We start from the raw sequence: 17,946 nt of genomic DNA on the forward strand, positions 1-17,946 counted from the left end.
ATTTATCCCCCTACCCACCACGTCAATCTGGCAGGAAACTGCAGAAAAATTCTGGGAAATTTGTAATTTCCCCAACTGTTTGGGAGCAGTGGAGGGAAAAGATATTCGGATTACCAAACCGGCATATTTGGATTACCAAACCATCTCTCAGTGGATCCGAGTACTTTAACGATTGCAGCTGCGGACTGTAGATTTCTCACCGTGGACATTGGTTCTTTTGGCCATGGTAATGACTCCCAGACATTTAAAAACTCTGACATGGGCCAACGGTTGTATGGTAATAATTTTAATTTCCCCCTGCCATGACCTCTTCCTAACACTCAAGGCCCGCCAATGCCATTTGTTGTGGTTGGTGATGAGGCATTTCAGATGTGTGGAAACCTACTGAAACCATACTCCAGTCGGGACTTGAACCACACAAAAAGGATTTTTAATTACCGACTGACCAGGGTACGAAGAACTGTTGAGTGTGCCTTTGGTATGTTTGTCTTGAAATAGCGTATTTTAGGGACAGCAATTAATCTAAAAATTGAGACAGTCAATGAGGTGGTCAAGACTCGTGTGGTTCTCCATGACTACATAATGGCAAAAGAGCGACCAAACTTTGAACTTGATGAACATGTTTGTAACCCGTTGCCAGATTACCATCATCACTCTCTGAGGACAACAAGGGAAGTTGCCCAAATGAGGGATACATTTGCGGCCTACTTTGTTTCTGAGATTGGACGTGTGGCATGGCAAGATGGAATGGTTTAGTAAAATGTTCTTGCAATTTTATGTAATGTTATGGACCTATAATGTTAAAATGTACCTTTAATGTTTTATGATAAATAAAATAATCTAGTGAAACACCTGTCCACTCCCTGTCTCATGCAGATTGGGTTATGTCACCCATGCTTTACACTACACCTATTCTATTTCTCAGTGCTATGGTAGGTGACTTCTCATTAGCTCCATCATCTCTTCAGTCTGCATTAATCTATAGTTCAATAGATTAATGCACACTGAATAGATGATGGAGCTAATCCACCTCATATCTTTACTCAACAAGAAGACACAAGAAGCAAAGCTGCAGTGTAAATCAAAGAGAGAAAAAGAAGAGAAGATTGTGTTTCATGGAGCTATGGGGTGGCAAAAAACACAGTGTTTGTAGATGGCGATATGTGTGTTGACGGCGCACGGTGTGTGTTGCCGGTGACAAAAGAGACAAAGAACAAGCAGTGACAGGGGAAAAACAACACAATTGTATTTACAAAAAAATAAATTACTTTTTAAAAAATGAGGGGGAAATGCTACGGACCTGGGTGTGGAGATGGGAGGATTGGCTAGGGGTGAACAATGAAGAGGTCCCAGGGGAAGGGCCTAATACATGTGTGGGGTCTGGGAGGTCAAGGATGGAAGTAAACACAATAGAAGTGGAAATATAGGATGGGAGAGACACATTGGAAGGGAGAGATAAATTGGACAACACAGACACATTGGGAGGTGAGGGTGGTGGAGGTAGCACAACAGTTCTTTTTTCATGATTCATTTCCCGTCTCTGCCTCTTGTGTTTTCTATGGCTTTGTTGATGTTTTTTTCATCTCCTTGGAAGGGTGGGAGTGGTGGGTTCCATAGGCATGGTGGTGGCGGTGGACGACCGTGCAGGAGCAGGACTATTATGAATGGGTCACCGAGGAGGAGAGCAAGCCCAAGCTAAGCCACAGAAAACCAGAGGGGTTGGTAACTAAGTGGACTGCAGACCCCTGATCCTATCCACACAACTAGCAGTAGCCGTGGAGCGTGCCTACGGTGATCCTAAATGCCTCGGCACAGCCAGAGAGCTAGCTAAGCCTAAAGAAAGAAAGGGGAAATCTAAACTGCCCCAGAGCAGACCCCAAAGGAATAGATAGCCCCCAAACATATATTGTTGGTGAGACAAGATGAAAACACAAACGCAGGTAGGAAAATAGACTGAGCAAATGATGGGGCCCACACTGACTAGACAGGACAGGAAAGGAAAGACACTGTCTGCAATCTCGCAAATAACCCTGCAAAAAGGTCCAACACGTCTGATGCAAAAATACTGAATTTGCACGACTTCGCCCACTATATCAGCACTCTGGTATATTCTGAAAGCAGAGCAAAAAGAGGCCAATCTAATAAGGGACAAAAACAAACTGGCACAAGCAGTAACATATGGATGGTGATTCAGCACAACCCCAGCCAGAGCTGGCTGACCCACACAAAACTGAAATAGACAAAACCAGATCAAATATGAACATTATAGCAAAAGAACACTTAGCTGAGCATGCAGGGACTGAGCTGGAAACTAAGACCTCAGGAGGCAGGAAAAATCACCAGCAGGGATAGAGGGAGTCAGCTGTCTTAAATCCAGTCTGAAACCCCAGATCTCCAATCGTTGTCCTCATTATCAGGTGGCCAGCCTCTGTTAATCAGATCAGCTCCATTACCTCCAGTAACCACCAGAGGGAGTCTAGAAAGAGAACTCGCAAACCCTCCGTCAACCTGACCAGCTCCACCACCTTCAGCAGTAACCAGAGGTAGGCCAGAAAGTGAATTCACCACACAGGACTCTGCGTGTTGGTGGCGGTGGATGGCCGTGCAGGAGCAGGCCTCTGCATGTTGGTGGTGGTGGACAGCTGTGCAGGAGCAGGACTCTGCATGTTGGTGGCGGTGGACGGCCATGCAGGAGCAGGACTCGGCGTAGAGGTGGAGTGGCTTTCAACAGCCCCCGGCATGGTGGTGGTGCTGTAGTGGTGTGCGGCAGAACTGGGCATGGTGGTGGACATACAGGGGTATGCAGCAGAACACTGTATAGAGGTAAATCGTGTAAGTGGTGGCACAGTTGGAAATACCACGTGTGGCTGCAGATATAACTGAGTCTGCTGCATAGCCTGAACGTAAGCAGCATTGCAGGCCTGCATCACATTCAGCTGGAGTTCAGGCGTAAGGTGTTCTGACATGCCCCACTCTATCCCAGAAAAAAAATGGTGTGCTGGTCTCTGGAGGTCGACGTTGGTGGACAGACTGGAAAAGTGTGTCAATATGGTTCAAACCACTATCCAGTCTATCTCCCACCGCCTTCAGGCTATTCTGGAAGACCCAGCTCAAGGGAATAAACTCAGACATGAGTGTCCTGTCCGAGGCCTTCTGCTGCTGTTGGGAAGTCCCAACAAAAAAAGAGGTAGAGGCCTGGGACAGGGGAACACCTGAAGGACCAGCTGCCTGTTTTCCAGCCTGTGATGCCGGCCCACTTGCTGCATCACTGGTGGAAGGCTGGGACCGCTCTGAGGCTCTTCGCTGAAGGACCGCTCCAGAGGATGATCCAGGTTCGAGGGTGCTGCTCCAGGTTCTGTGAAAAAAGAAAAACATTACTACCAAAACAATTGTACAAGCGCCAACTCCTGCGGAATAGAAAAATTCAGATTAGGGAATATAACACACTGGAATACATCACAAAAATACTTACATTCTCTGAGCAAGGACAGGCGTCAGGAAAGCTAGCATCCGGTGATACTTATATTTCCGATCCTTGCTGCTGCACCACTGCGAACTTGGTTCTCCTCTCTCAGGTCCTTGTTGAAGCGATCCTTCATTGAACGCCAACGGGTTCTGACTTTGCTCACTGTGAAGGGGAAAAAAGGGTTAAATAATGCACTTTAGGCCAGGATCACACAACCGTGTGTGATGCGAGAAACTCGCAGGAATTTATCACATCACACACGGTTGTGTGATCCCGGCCTTTACAGGTTCACTGCCGCGTCAGACCACATTGCAATACTTATGAAATTCCTTTCTGTCTCATGGCGTGGCTTTATCCCAGTCATCCATCATCGCTTGGGCCACCTCATTCCACAGCCGCCGAATCACCACGTTGTCCAATTGGTCTCGCTCACGGGTGTCCCACAAGGCAACTTGATCCTGCACTAATGTGATCAGGAGGTCATTGTCCAGGTAGTCTTCCTCCCGTTGTGGAACCTAGAAATGAAAGAAAGACATTAATGTTGGAAAGATAAACAAATAAAAAAAGAGGAAGAAAAAACAGTAAAGAAAAAATATAAAGTCAAGGAAAAAAAAACAAACAAAATAGAAAAACTTACACGCCGTCTTGCCACCGGAACTTGGGCCTTCGTTTGCTGCTCCTGCTCCTCTGCACTTGTTGCAGTGTTCTGTAAAAGAAAATACATGATTTTGTCACATATGTACAGTGAATACTTACCAATCAGTTGCAAATGTACTCACTTCAGACTCTTGTCCGGTATGCTCAGGGCTTGTGGCCATGGTGATGAATGCTGCAAGAAAGAGACAGACATGATTACAGACTGCAGGGAGAAAGACAGACACACAGATATTAGCTTGTATACTCAGATTTTGGTAAATTCTGTGCCTTCAAAGTCTGGAGTCTTCCAATGTCTTCCACAGTCTGGAGAGTACTGGACAATAAGTGCCCACACCCTCATTTTATACATCTTTGTGTGGGGGTGGCTAAAACCAGTTCCTGGACATGCTTACTCAGAAAAGTACTGTAAGGTTCTCAGTCTCTTTTGACCTGTTTTTTGAAACTCAGTCTTTCCATCGGCCATTTTGCTTTCTGTCTTGCTGCAGCTATCTTGCCCTCAGTTAGTATGGAGTTTCCAGCTTTCATGTTCCCGCCCTGATTCTCTCCCTCTTGCCTCTTAAACAGCCTCAGCTGAGCAATCAGTGCTTCAGAATCAAGTCTGCAGTTAGCCTGTGACCTGGCTCCTGGAAGCCTTGGACTTGGTACTCCAGCCATCTGCTGCTGATGAACTTGGGAACACTTGTGGACACTGGAAACCTGTTGCCTGCTAAATCCACAGTTGCAAGGGAAGTAACAGAGAGACCATGAACCTGTTGTGGAAGTTCTGCAGTGCTTAAAGCTTACTCTTGCCTGCTGTGTCTCCTGCCTTTGTACCTGCAAAACTGTGTGAACCCTTTTGCTTATGAAGTAATACAAGTACTTCCTAATCACACCTGTGTCTCCTGTGTTTTCCTCGCATCCAAGCACAAGACGCTATATGAATCGTACACAGTACATCACAAGATTCTGAAGCCAACGTTGGTGTCTGCTGGGTTTGGGAAGGCCGTGTCTGCTGTGACCGTGGATGTCAGATATCCATTTATATCTTCTGTGATAACAGTGGTTGTGACTTCTCACAACCATTCCAGGTGAGCAAATTCCCTTCTTTTTACTCTGGAGTGTTGCCACAGGTAAACACTATTGGGTGCTTTTTTTTCCTTCCAGTACTTCTGCCTTAACGGATCTGGAAGATAGAGGCTCACATAAAGGAGTTGTGCGGAGTGACTGATAAAATCCTTGTAGATATACAGACTTTAAAAACCCGCTTTACAAGCCTGCAGGACCTTACTAATCACAATTTGCAAGTTTTTGGACAAACTACTCAGGATTTACGAGCCAGGATTGAGGCTCTAGAGGAACGAGTTCGGGCTCCAGCCATTATACCGAGTTCTGGGATCCCCAAGTTGCCCCCTTTTTGTTTTGGTGGTGAACGTGAAAAATTCAGGGGATTTATTAACCAATGTAACCTGTTTTTCTCTGCACATGCTTCACAATTTCCCACTGAACGATCCAAAGTACTTTCTTACTATAATCATGCTGCTTACCAACAAGGCTCTTATGTGGGCAAACCCTCTGATTGAACCTGAGGATGAATGTTTGAATCATCTTGATGCTTTCATTTCAGCCATGGGGCAGGTGTTTGATGACCCCAACTGAGGTGCAACAGCTGAAGCAGCCATGTTAACTTTGCGCCAAGGTAAGCGTTCAGTAGCCGAATTTGCCTTGGATTTCAGGAGATGGGCTCTCGATACCACTTGGGACACTTCCGCCCAAAAATCTATTTTTCGGAAAGGGTTGTCTCCTCTGATTAAGGATGAACTTGCTCGTGCAGACCCTCCCACTGCGTTAGGTGACTTTATTAACTACTGCATCCGTATCGATGCTCGTCTTACTGAATGCCGACAGGAGAGATGGTTCGAAAGTAATCGCATTAACTTTTTCCTACCTTCCTCCCCAGCTAAGAAACCTTTGAGTAGGATCACTTGGGAACCAGAACCTGAACCCATGCAGGTGGACTCGGAGCCTTTGAAGGCCCTTATGGGTAAAGATCATCAGGAAAAACTGTCTTTTATGCTTATCTCTTCTCCCCACTTTCCCATTATCCTAGGGCTACCATGGCTGCAGGCACAGAACCCTACAATTAACTGGGAGACCAAGGATCTACACTTTCCGGAGAAACAGATGAGTCCAGAAGTTTTAGCTTGCTCTGTTCCTAAAGGAACCATGTCAGTCCCGGAACTACCCAGCTGTATACCAGGACTATGCGGATATGTGTGACAAGAAGAACGCTGACCAGCTTCCCCCTCACCGTCCATATGATTGTCCAATTGAATTATTGCCTGGAACAGAGATACCTTTTGGTAAGATCTACCCCCTGGCGGGGCCTGAGCTAAAAGCTTTGAAGGACTATATAGATGAAAATCTAGCCAAGGGCTTCATACACCACTCTTCATCTCCTGCAGGTGCACCCTTCTTCTTTGTGAAGAAGGAGGATGGTTCTCTGAGACCCTGCATAGACTATCGGGAACTCAATAAGGTTACTGTTAGATACCGTTATCCATTGCCTTTGATGCCGGAGTTATTGGAGAGAGTGAGGCATGCCAAAATTTTCTCTAAACTAGATCTCCATGGGGCCTATAACTTGGTCCATATTAGACCTGGGGATGAATGGAAGACTGAGTTCATGTCACGCTACGGACACTTTGAATATCTAGTCATGCGATTTGGTCTGTGTAAGGGTATGTGCACACATAGTTTTTTGGCTCTGCGGATTTTGTAGAGAAAACCGCAGGTAAATCCGCAGGACAAAGTCCTGCGGTTTTGCCTGCAGTTTTGCCCTGCGGTTTTACACCTCATAATGGATGAGGTGCAAAACTGCAGCGTTTCTGCACCAAACAATTGACATGCTGCGTTTTGAAAACCGCAGCAAAACAGAGCGGAAAAAAATGCAGCATGTGCACACCTTTTTTTTTTGCATTGGAAATAAAGGTACTATACAACGCAGCAGAATCTGCTGCGTTTCCGCAGGGCCAAAACCGCTGCGGAAACGCAGCAGAAACCGCAAAGTGTGCACATACCCTAACACCCCAGCCACTTTCCAACACTTGGTGAATGACATCTTCAGGGATTTCCTAGATACATTTGTGGTGATTTATCTGGATGATATTTTAATTTTTTCTAACTCCACAGAGGAACATCATGGACATGTGAGAATGGTCTTAGAATGCCAAAGACAGAATCATCTCTACATCATACTTGAAAAATGTGAATTCCATAGGACCAAAATTCAATTTCTGGGGTATGTAATGTCTACACAAGGAATTAGTATGGATGGAAGCAAGACCCAAGCCATAAAAGATTGGCCAGTTCCTAGGAATGTGAAGGAGGTGCAGCGCTTCATCGGGTTTGCCAATTTCTATAGATGTTTTATTAGGAAATTCTCTGAGGTAGTGTCACCTATCACACAACTTACCCGGAAAGAGTTTAGGTTCTCCTGGACCCCTCAAGCCCAAGAAGCATTTTCCAGTCTAAAGGATAAATTTACCACCGCACCTATCCTAGTGCATCCCAACCCCAAACTTGCCTTCATAATAGAGGTGGATGCTTCAGACTGTGCCGTCGGAGCTATACTCGCTCAGAGAACAGGTGAGAAGAATGTCTTGCATCCTTGTGCTTTCCTTTCCCAGCGGTTGTCTTCAGCTGAGAGGAACTACGATGTGGGCAATAGAGAATTGCTGGCCATTATTGCCGCCTTCAAAGAATGGAGACACCTTCAGGGAGCTGCACAGCAAATAGTCGTCTTGACTATCGCAACCTTGAAATTATCAGGTTGGCTAAGTGCCTGACTCCTCACCAGGCTCGTTGGAATCTCTTCCTAAACCAGTTTAATTTTGTAATTTCTTATAGGCCAGGATTGCATAATGGAAAGGCTGATGCACTCTCTAGGATTCATTCAACAGAGACCCGTACACTAACTCCTCCTAAGACTATTCTTCCTGACTCTAGATTCCTGGGAGTGATTCATAATCAAGACCTACTTAAGGACATCAAGGAAGCATACCATTCGGATTCTTTGTTGGCACAACCTCCAAGGGACGTAAGTCTTGTCTTTAAGAATGGTGTGTGGATACAGGGACAACGCTTGTATATACCTTAAACGGTCAGATTGAGAGTATTGCAACTTATCCACAATTCTAAGATAGCTGGGCATAGAGGAGTTCTAAAGACACAAGAATTTCTTTCTCGTTTCTTTTGGTGGCCCACTTACAGAAAGGATGTTTTAAGCTATGTCACTTCATGTGAAGTCTGTGCAAGATGCAAAACACCACGCTCCTCGCCAACGGGTCTATTACAACCCCTTCCCACCCCATCCCGCCCGTGGGGATCCATTTCTATGGATTTCATTGTGGAGTTACCAACCTCTCAAGGGAAGAACACCATTCTAGTGGTGGTGGATCGGTTAACAAAGGCAGCTCATTTTATTCCCTGTGTCGGCTTACCCACTGCAAAACAGACATCAGATTTGATGATTCAGAATGTGTTTCGCTTGCATGGAGTACCGGATGAGGTTATTTCGGATCGATGGGTGCAATTCACTTCAAGGTTTTGGCAGAATTTCTGTGCTGCATTGGACATTAAATTAAACCTTTCTTCTGCTTTTCATCCCCAGACTAATGGACAGACAGAATGGACCAATCTGACCCTGGAGCAGTATCTCCGCTGCTTTATCTGCCACCTACAGGATGACTGGGTGGACCTACTTCCACTGGCTGAGTTCTCCTATAACTACTCTCAGAGTGCCTCCACTAAGCAGTCTCCTTTTTCCGCCAATCTAGGTTATCATCCTAACATTCTTCCTCGATTTCCCATAGATACGCCCTTGCCGGCAGTGGCTGAAAGAATCACGTCTTTACAAAAGAATATTGATCTTCTAAAGGAAAATCTGGAATTGGCTCAGGAAAGGTATAAGAAAGCAGCAGATAAATTTCGTAAACCTGCACCAGCTTTCAAGGTAGGAGACTTGGTCTGGCTCTCAACCAGAAATCTTAACTTAAAAATTCCATCATCTAAATTGGGACATAAGTACATTGGACCCTATAAGATCAGTAAAATTATAAGTGCTGTTGCTTGTCGTCTTCAACTGCCCAGAACTATGAGAATCCACCCTGTCTTTCATGTTTCCCTACTAAAAGCTGCAACCCCCAATATGTGTAAGGACTTGGATGCTCTGTATGATTACTCATTGCTTGAGTATACTTGTTCTTGGACTTGTTATCAAGCTGGAAGGACTGCTACCTAGCTCATCTCTTCGTCACCTTGGGATACCCCGCTTGCCTGTGAATCTTGGTCTCACTGTAAAGACTTGTTTCTTCGGATCAGCTCTGCACCCACCTCCACTTCAAGGACTGTTTCCTGCTAGCAGGCCTGGCCTGCTCTCCAGGTCTCCGGATCTGGAAAGTTGGACTTCATACGTCTCCACGGTCTGTACGTTTGCTCACTGCATTATTATCTTCATCTGCTGTTACCCTGCTGTGTCTTATCTGTAAACCTGCTTGACTCTGATAAATACTATGGAACTGAAAACCTATGAGCTCAGGCCTCTTTTCTGATCCACGTCACCGACCTCCATTGCACGGAGTATATAAATATGTTTCCTGGACGTTCTTCTCCTCGCCCTGACCCAGTGCTGGTTGGTCAGGAAGAATTTTTGGTGGAAAGGATTCTAGATTCCAGGTTGATCAGAGATCGGTTACAATACTTGATTAAATGGCAGGGCTACCCAGTGGAGGACAACTCATGGGAACCAGTCAGTAACATTAATGCTCCTCGCTTACTCCGCCAGTTTCATCAGAGGTACTCAGACAAGCCTGGTCTGAGGGCATCCGGAGGCTGTCCCTAAGGGGGAGTAATGTAAGGTTCTCAGCCTCTTTTGACATGTTCTTTGAAACTCAGTATTTCCGTCGGCCATTTTGCTTTCTGTCTGGCTGCAGCTATCTTGCCCTCAGTTAGTATGGAGTTTCCAGCTTTCATGTTCCCGCCCTGATTCTCTCCCTCTTGCCTCTTAAACAGCCTCAGCTGAGCAATCAGTGCTTCAGAATCAAGTCTGCAGTTAGCCTGTGACCTGGCTCCTGGAAGCCTTGGACTTGGTACTCCAGCCATCTGCTGCTGATGAACTTGGGAACACTTGTGGACACTGGAAACCTGTTGCTTGCTAAATCCACAGTTGCAAGGGAAGTAACAGAGAGACCATGAACCTGTTGTGGAAGTTCTGCTGTGCTTAAAGTTTACTTTTGCCTGCTGTGTCTCCTGCCTTTGTACCTGCAAAACTGTGTGAACCCTTTTGCTTACTTGTATGAAGTATTACAAGTCCTTCCTAATCACACCTTTGTCTCCCTCATACCCAAGCACAAGACGCTATTTGAATCGTACACAGTACATCACAAGTACATGCGTACGCAAACGTAAGCAAATGCATGTGCCTGTGTACTGTCACGCTGTTCTGTCTGTACTTGTTTGTCGGCGTGACAATGCATATCTTTTCTTTAACCCTTTACTCCTTTCCTTCTAATTGAGCTGGGATACTGCTGGCTGTTACCTGTATGGAGCCTGCTCAGTTCCCTGCTCTGCTTCGTAGCTGCACATGTGTTGTTAGGTCTTTGCTCTGCTACTTGACCATCTGCATGTGCAGTCCTTGGTTGCCGCTGTGGAAGCTGTCCGTGGGTTGTGAGGTCATTTGCAGCTGGTGCATAAGTTTCCACGTGTGTCTAGGCTTGCAGATGGTGCCAGGTGCTCTAGGCTGCAGTTCCTGCACTGACTGTGCTACAATGGTTTCTGTGTGTGCTTAGGGCTGCACGGCCACACCTCCCCTGCTTTTATCAGGGTAAGTGTGTGTACTTGAAATACCGTCCCCAGCCAATTGCTGAGGAGCAGCTACTTTATAAACTAACTCTGCCCTATGGGCGGGGCCAGAGCTACTCAAAAGCTCCTGAACTTTGCCATGTGTGTTTTTTGTGTCTGTGACCCTGGACTTCTCCTGTCTATATTTTGGTACCAAAGTCCCTGCCTTGATTCCTGCTTTGTCCTGTTGCCTCGCCCTGCCCTGGAGGCGGTATATCCAGGCCTGAATCCTTGATCCTGTACCTGACTCTGTCTAAATTCACCCTGCCCTGAAGGCATTGTATCCAAGCTTGAATCCTTGATCCCGTACCTATCCTGTACCTGACCAAGTCTGAACTGTGCTGTGTTATGTTCCTGGAATCCCTCTGTGTTTGGCGCCTCGCACCCAGTGACTCTGAGTCTCTTGTAACCGGTGTTCCTGCTGAGCATCTACTACCCTGTGCTCTGACTACCATGCGGTGCTAGCTCCATGCAGACCAAGCAATCCTGCGGTTCTAGCACCATCACGCTGGAGTTCCTTCCTAGGTCCGATGCCCGGTGCCTGATGACTGCAGTCTGGAACCTGGTGACCACTGCCTGGAGCCTGTAGCTTGATGACTGCAATGGTGCCTGTAGGTCGAGTTTGATGTCCAAAACCAAGCAACTCCTGTCTGATGTCTGCCTGTGACTCTGTTATCCTGTGGGTGACCCTGTTTGTCCTGATGTCCTTGTGTACCCTGATCTCCTGCCTGCAGCTTGATGACCTCATTTACCCTGATGTCTAGCCTGATGTCCGGCCTGTGTCCTGATGTCCTTGTGTACCCTTGTGAACTGCCTGGGTCCCGATGTCCTGCCTATGTGTGCCTCGGTGATCCGTTGGTGCCTTGGGGTCCACTGGGTGGTACCCTTCTGGGAGGTGTGGAATCGGGAACCTGGCTTAGCCCTGATTTGTCTATGTACTGTGACTTTAGGTTAAGTAAACTTTACATTCTTTATACATGAAGTTCTGCAGTGTTATCTAGTCCTATGTGTACTTGTCCACATGCTCAGCTGCCACAGTATCCCAGTCGCAGCCCTTCCCTAGTTTGGGTAGGCTTGGGTCCCCCTCTTTGGTATAGAGGGTCCATATTGCGTCACTGGGGGATGCCCGCCCCCTCACTGTCAGCGTGGAGGCGCCTGCTGGGCCGTGTCTGCGGCCGCAGTCGTGACACATACGCATGTGTTCCCGTAGACTGTAAAGCGCTGTTTAGATGCATTCCTTCTGCAAGCGTCCGCATGCGTATGGCGGCAATTTGACGCCTCCAAAATTGCAACATGTTGCGTTAGCCTTGCCCCGCTGCACAACCTGAAATGACGCATGCGTAATCAAACGCGGTCAAACGCATACATACGCATGTACCTGCGTCCACAGCGTAAAAGATAAGAAAACACGATGCATACATCAGAAACGCTGCGGACACAACTGCAAATGTGAAACCAGCCTAACTAGGTCAGTTTTTTGTTATTGCATTTTAGTTTTTTTCTTTCTTATTTCTCTGACATGCAAGAGCTTGTTTTATTGTGAGACAAGATGTAATTTTGATATCAAGTTCTATCAAGTGACTGCGGCTGTCCGACCAAGCTAAATATCTTTTAATCCAACTTTATTTTCATGTTATTCTACTTGTTGGTATAAGGGGGTACCTGATAATGTTTTTTTTTTCCAGTCAAACTTACAAAGAAACGACCAGAAAAAGAAGGATGAGCTGGTTGCCAACTAACATAGATTCTCGTGAAATAATTTGTCTGTATCTGTTATTAATACATCTAAAATGATGTAAATCTAAAGGAGAAAAAGAAACTGAAAGTATTAAAATGGATCATTATCTGAATTCTCAACTATGAGAAAAAGAGCTAGTTGGTCTCACTAGAAATATGGTGGTCAGACAGTAAATGAAGGCTCTGAGGAGGAAAGAGTGTTGGACATGGCAGATGACTGTCAAGATGATGGAATGGTAGTAGGAGGTCCGACTCTGAGAAATTTTTTTTTGCTATAAAAGACTTTAATGCAGATGTAAAAAATATGTCCACTCAAGGTTTGATTGGAGGTTAGGTTAATGTTTTTATTATTCATGCAGATTTGTCCAAATTCAGAGAGTGGGTATCTGACTAGTACAGTGGTATGCAAAAGTTTTTGCACCCCATGTCAAAATTACTGTTATTGTGAACAGTTAAGCCTGTTGAAGATTAAATAACTAGAGTTGAGCGATACCGTCCGATACTTCAAAGTATCGGATCGGAATGGATCGGCCGATCTTTAAAAAAAGTATCGGTATCGCCGATTCCGATACCGGAAGTCCCATTCAAGTCTATGGGACTTCCGGTATCGGAATAAGAAAAACCCTGTTTTTGCCTTGTACAGCCTCTCTGGGGTCTGTACGGGCCTTTCGGGGGGCTGTGCCGGCCTGCCAGGGGGTCTGTGCAGGCTCCGGTGGTCTGTGCCGGCCTGCCGGGGGGCTGTGCCGGCCTGCCGGTGGTCTGTGCAGGCTCCGGTGGGCTGTGCCGGCCTGCCGGGGGGCTGTGCCGGCCTGCCGGTGGTCTGTGCAGGCTCCGGGGGGCTGTGCCGGCCTGCCAGGGGGCTGTGCCGGCCTGCCGGTGGTCTGTGCCGGCCTGCCGGGGGGCTGTGCCGGCCTGCCGGGGGGCTGTGCCGGCCTGCCGGTGGTCTGTGCAGGCTCCGGGGGGCTGTGCCGGCCTGCCGGGGGGCTGTGCCGGCCTGCCGGTGGTCTGTGCAGGCTTCGGGGGTCTGTGCAGGCATCGTCCGATGGGACTACAAGTCCCATCGGGCGATGCCTGCTACCATGACAGTGATTGACACATTAGCCAATGATGGGACAGTAGTAGTCCCATCATCCGGCTAATGTGTTAAATGTTAAAAAAAAAAAAAAAAAAAAAATACTACATACATACTACATGCATGCTACATACATACTACATGCTACATACATACTACATGCTACATACATACTACATGCTACATACATACTACATATATACTACATGCATGCTACATACATACTACATGCTACATACATACTACATATATACTACATACATACTACATACATGCTACATACATACTGCATGCTACATACATACTACATACATACTACATGCATGCTACATGCATGCTACATACATACTGCATGCTACATACATACTACATACATACTACATACATACTACATGCATGCTACATGCATGCTACATACATGCTACATGCATGCTACATACATACTACATGCTACATACATACCACATACATACTACATACATACTACATACATGCTACATACATACTACATACATACTACATACATACTACATGCATGCTACATACATACTACATGCATGCTACATGCATGCTACATACATACTACATGCTACATACATACCACATACATACTACATACATACTACATGCTACATACATACTACATATATACTACATGCATGCTACATACATACTACATGCTACATACATACCACATACATACTACATATATACTACATGCATGCTACATACATACTACATACATACTACATGCTACATACATACCACATATATACTACATACATACAATACATTCATACAATACATACATAGACATACAGTACATATAACATAGAGTAACATACTTACCAATACTTGTCACATTGTTCCCCGAAGCCATTGTCTTTTCCGGAATAAATATTAACATAACAAACCACAAAAATACTCACCCACGATCCGAAGCAGTCCACGAGTGTGTCCCACGACGATCTTGGGTAGAGAACTGCAGCATCAGATGATGCTGCCGTTCTCTACGGGCTGCAGGAATCCAATGACGGAAGGTAGGTATCCTTCCGCACTATATTCCTCCGCCACTTAAAAAAAAAAAAAGGCCCTAGTCTCACTTTATGCCATTGCTGCGTGGGAAATTCATGGTAGTCCAGCCTCTGAAGATTTCTATTGAAGTGGCAGCCTGTTCCACTCATTGTTCACTCTAACTGTCAAAAAGTTTTTTCTGATATCTAATCTGTCTCCTCCCATTCAGTTCCATCCCATTGCTTCTAGTCTTTCCTTGTGCAAATGAGAATAAAGATGATCCTTCTACAATGTGTCAGCCCTTGAGATATTTGTAGACAGTTATTAAGTCTCCTCTCAGTATTATGAGGTCTAGCCACAGATTTCCAATGATATTTAGATCAGAGGACTGTGAGGGCCATTGTAAAACCTTCAGCTTGTGCCTTTTGAAGTTGTCTATTGTGGATTTTGACTTATGTTTAGGATCATTATCCATTTATAGGAGCCATTCTCTTTTCAATTTCAGCTTTTTTTTACAGATGGTGTTGATGTTTGCATCAAGAATTTGAGAAATTTAATCAAATCCATTCTTCCCACTACCCATGAAATGTTCCACGTGCCATTGGCTGCACCTTGCAACATTGTCAATCAACTTGCTTAACTGTTCACAATAACAGTAGTTTTGACCAGGGATGCCCAAACTTTTACATGCATCTGTATGTTTGGTTGGGGACGTGTCTCAACTGAATAGTTTTAATAGTCTACTTATTACTAAGGTTATGAACTTATATCATCATACCAGATGAATGAATTTACTATGTTTAGTGTTTCCTGAGTTAGTTATAAGTCAAATTGTTTGCAATTTATGGCAATTTTAATTTGGAACGTTTCTCTATCCAGAAAGCCTGTCGTGTACCATCTAGATCTTCGCCTCATGTATCAATTCACAGTCCAAACATTATCTTTTGAAACTTCTCTTCTATCAGGATAAATTGTCCATTTTGACAAGAGCTAGAAATTTAGATTTATCTTACAATGTGAACAAAGTTATGCTTTTGTTCAAATTATTCAGTTATTACTAAAAAAACAGATATTTATATAGGGGAATGAAAGGCTGTGTTTAGAGGGTCTGAAATATCTTATGCTACATTCTGTTAAAATTGAGCAGACTTGTATTTTCTTTCTATCTGAAGGGGCAATAAAGTAGCTTGATGGAAGGGGCATGGAGATGTCTATGGAGAAAATTGATAAGTATTTGTGTGTATCAGTTGCTGATGTTGAATTTGGTGGGATAGCTATGCATTATGGCTTATTCATGGGGGTTAGTGTGTTACTGTAATTGATTATAGACTTAGGTGTACAGTGATTAAAGTTATAATTGATAAATATTGTCAATATGTATTTCTGCAATGTAGAATTGATGGGGTCCAGTTGTATAACTAGAATCTGATGGGCCCCCATGCAAAATTTGGACCTGCCCCAATGCATGTTAGTCAGATATATTGGCCCTAGTAGCATTCTAAATCCTATAATGAAATGAGATTGCTCCCCCTCACCCATTATGTAGTAATGTCACACATTCTGTACTAATGATCCCCATCTAGTACAACTGTCCCCATCCTGGGCCCCTTCCAGGTATGTGTCCCCCATTCTGGGCCCCTTTCAGGTATATATGTCCCCATCCTGATATATGTTTCTTATCCTGGGCCCATCCTGGTATATATGTCCCCCCATCCTGGGCCCATTCTTAATATATATATGCCCCCTATATTGATATATGTTTCCCATCCTGGTATATATGTTCTTTATCCTGGGCCCCATCCTGGTATATATGTCCCACATCTTTGCATATACATCTAACAATCCTGGTATATATGTCCATCCTGGGACCATCCTGGAATACATGCCCCCATCTTGGTAGATATATTTACCTTTCTGCTGCTGTTCTTTAACACATAAAATAAATGATTCTACTCACCTTCCACCACTCCCATGCTGCACGGTGTCCTATTCTGTAGCGGATAGCTGATTTCAGCGTGCCAGCCATGGGCAACGCACAACACCACTTCCATGCGCAGCTCATGTCACCACATGTCAAAGTCAACTGCCAGCCTCTGATTGGCCAGTAACTTGTATTGTGGTGCAGGGACCCAGTGGCTTTCTGCACCACAATATAGTTCAGCTGCTTATGTGTCCTGAAATATTTACTCTCATCGGCAGACCTCCCTCACATGCTTGGTTGAGGTCGCATTCTCTGCGACCGTGATCATTATGCCCCTGATGGGGTAACTTGAGTAGTAGCTGCAGTTTATATTCCACCTTCGTTTCCTTCCAGAAATCTGTTTGATCTTGAGACATTTTTGTCTTATGGGAAAACAGCCTGTTCTGTTATTAGGTGATTTTAATAATGTTCATGATAATGGCCTTGATAGACTAAGAATAGACAAAATGGCTCAAAATTCAGGGCCAATTCCAATAATTAATTTAATTACAGAATTTGGGTTTATAGATAGGAGGGGAAAATGCCCCTTTCTTAATCTGTATTCTAATTACTCTAAAGCCTGTAATTTGCTTTTTCTAGGATTGAACTTGCCCTTGCTAATGATTTGGTGGCACAAAAATCGATCTAGTGAAATATCATGTTGCATGTTAAATATCATGTTATATAAATATTAGATAATGCTTTGCTTTCATATATTTTATTCCTGAGCCTATTTCTCTATTCTAGAGAAATCAAAATCTATCCTCATCAGTTATCTATCGTTGGCAAACAGTCCCAAATACCTAGTGCAATTAATAACTATATTGAAATTAATTTAGATTCAACTGCTTTGTCTTGGGTTTGGTAGGTTAAAGCCTGTTTCACAGGGTTTCTCATTAAGAAGATAAACAAAAACTATCTTTCAGGGAAGAGAAGACAAAATGCTCAACAGATGGTTTAGATAAAGGAAAAATCCATCCTTAATAAATAGAGAACACTGGATAAAGGCTCAGAATAAATGACAGTATTATGACATCATTCAATAGACAAATTTTTGTTTGAAATTGGTGTCTCTAGCAAATGTCTTGCAAATATAGGTTCTAATTTTATAAGGGTAATTAAAACAACATGACAGGTTGTAAGTGATTCTGTTGGAATTTTTGA

This window comes from Dendrobates tinctorius, unplaced genomic scaffold (assembly GCF_039654945.1).
Source record: "Dendrobates tinctorius isolate UK_male_01 unplaced genomic scaffold, ASM3965494v1 ptg000081l, whole genome shotgun sequence".
NCBI classification, from domain to species: domain Eukaryota; kingdom Metazoa; phylum Chordata; class Amphibia; order Anura; family Dendrobatidae; genus Dendrobates; species Dendrobates tinctorius.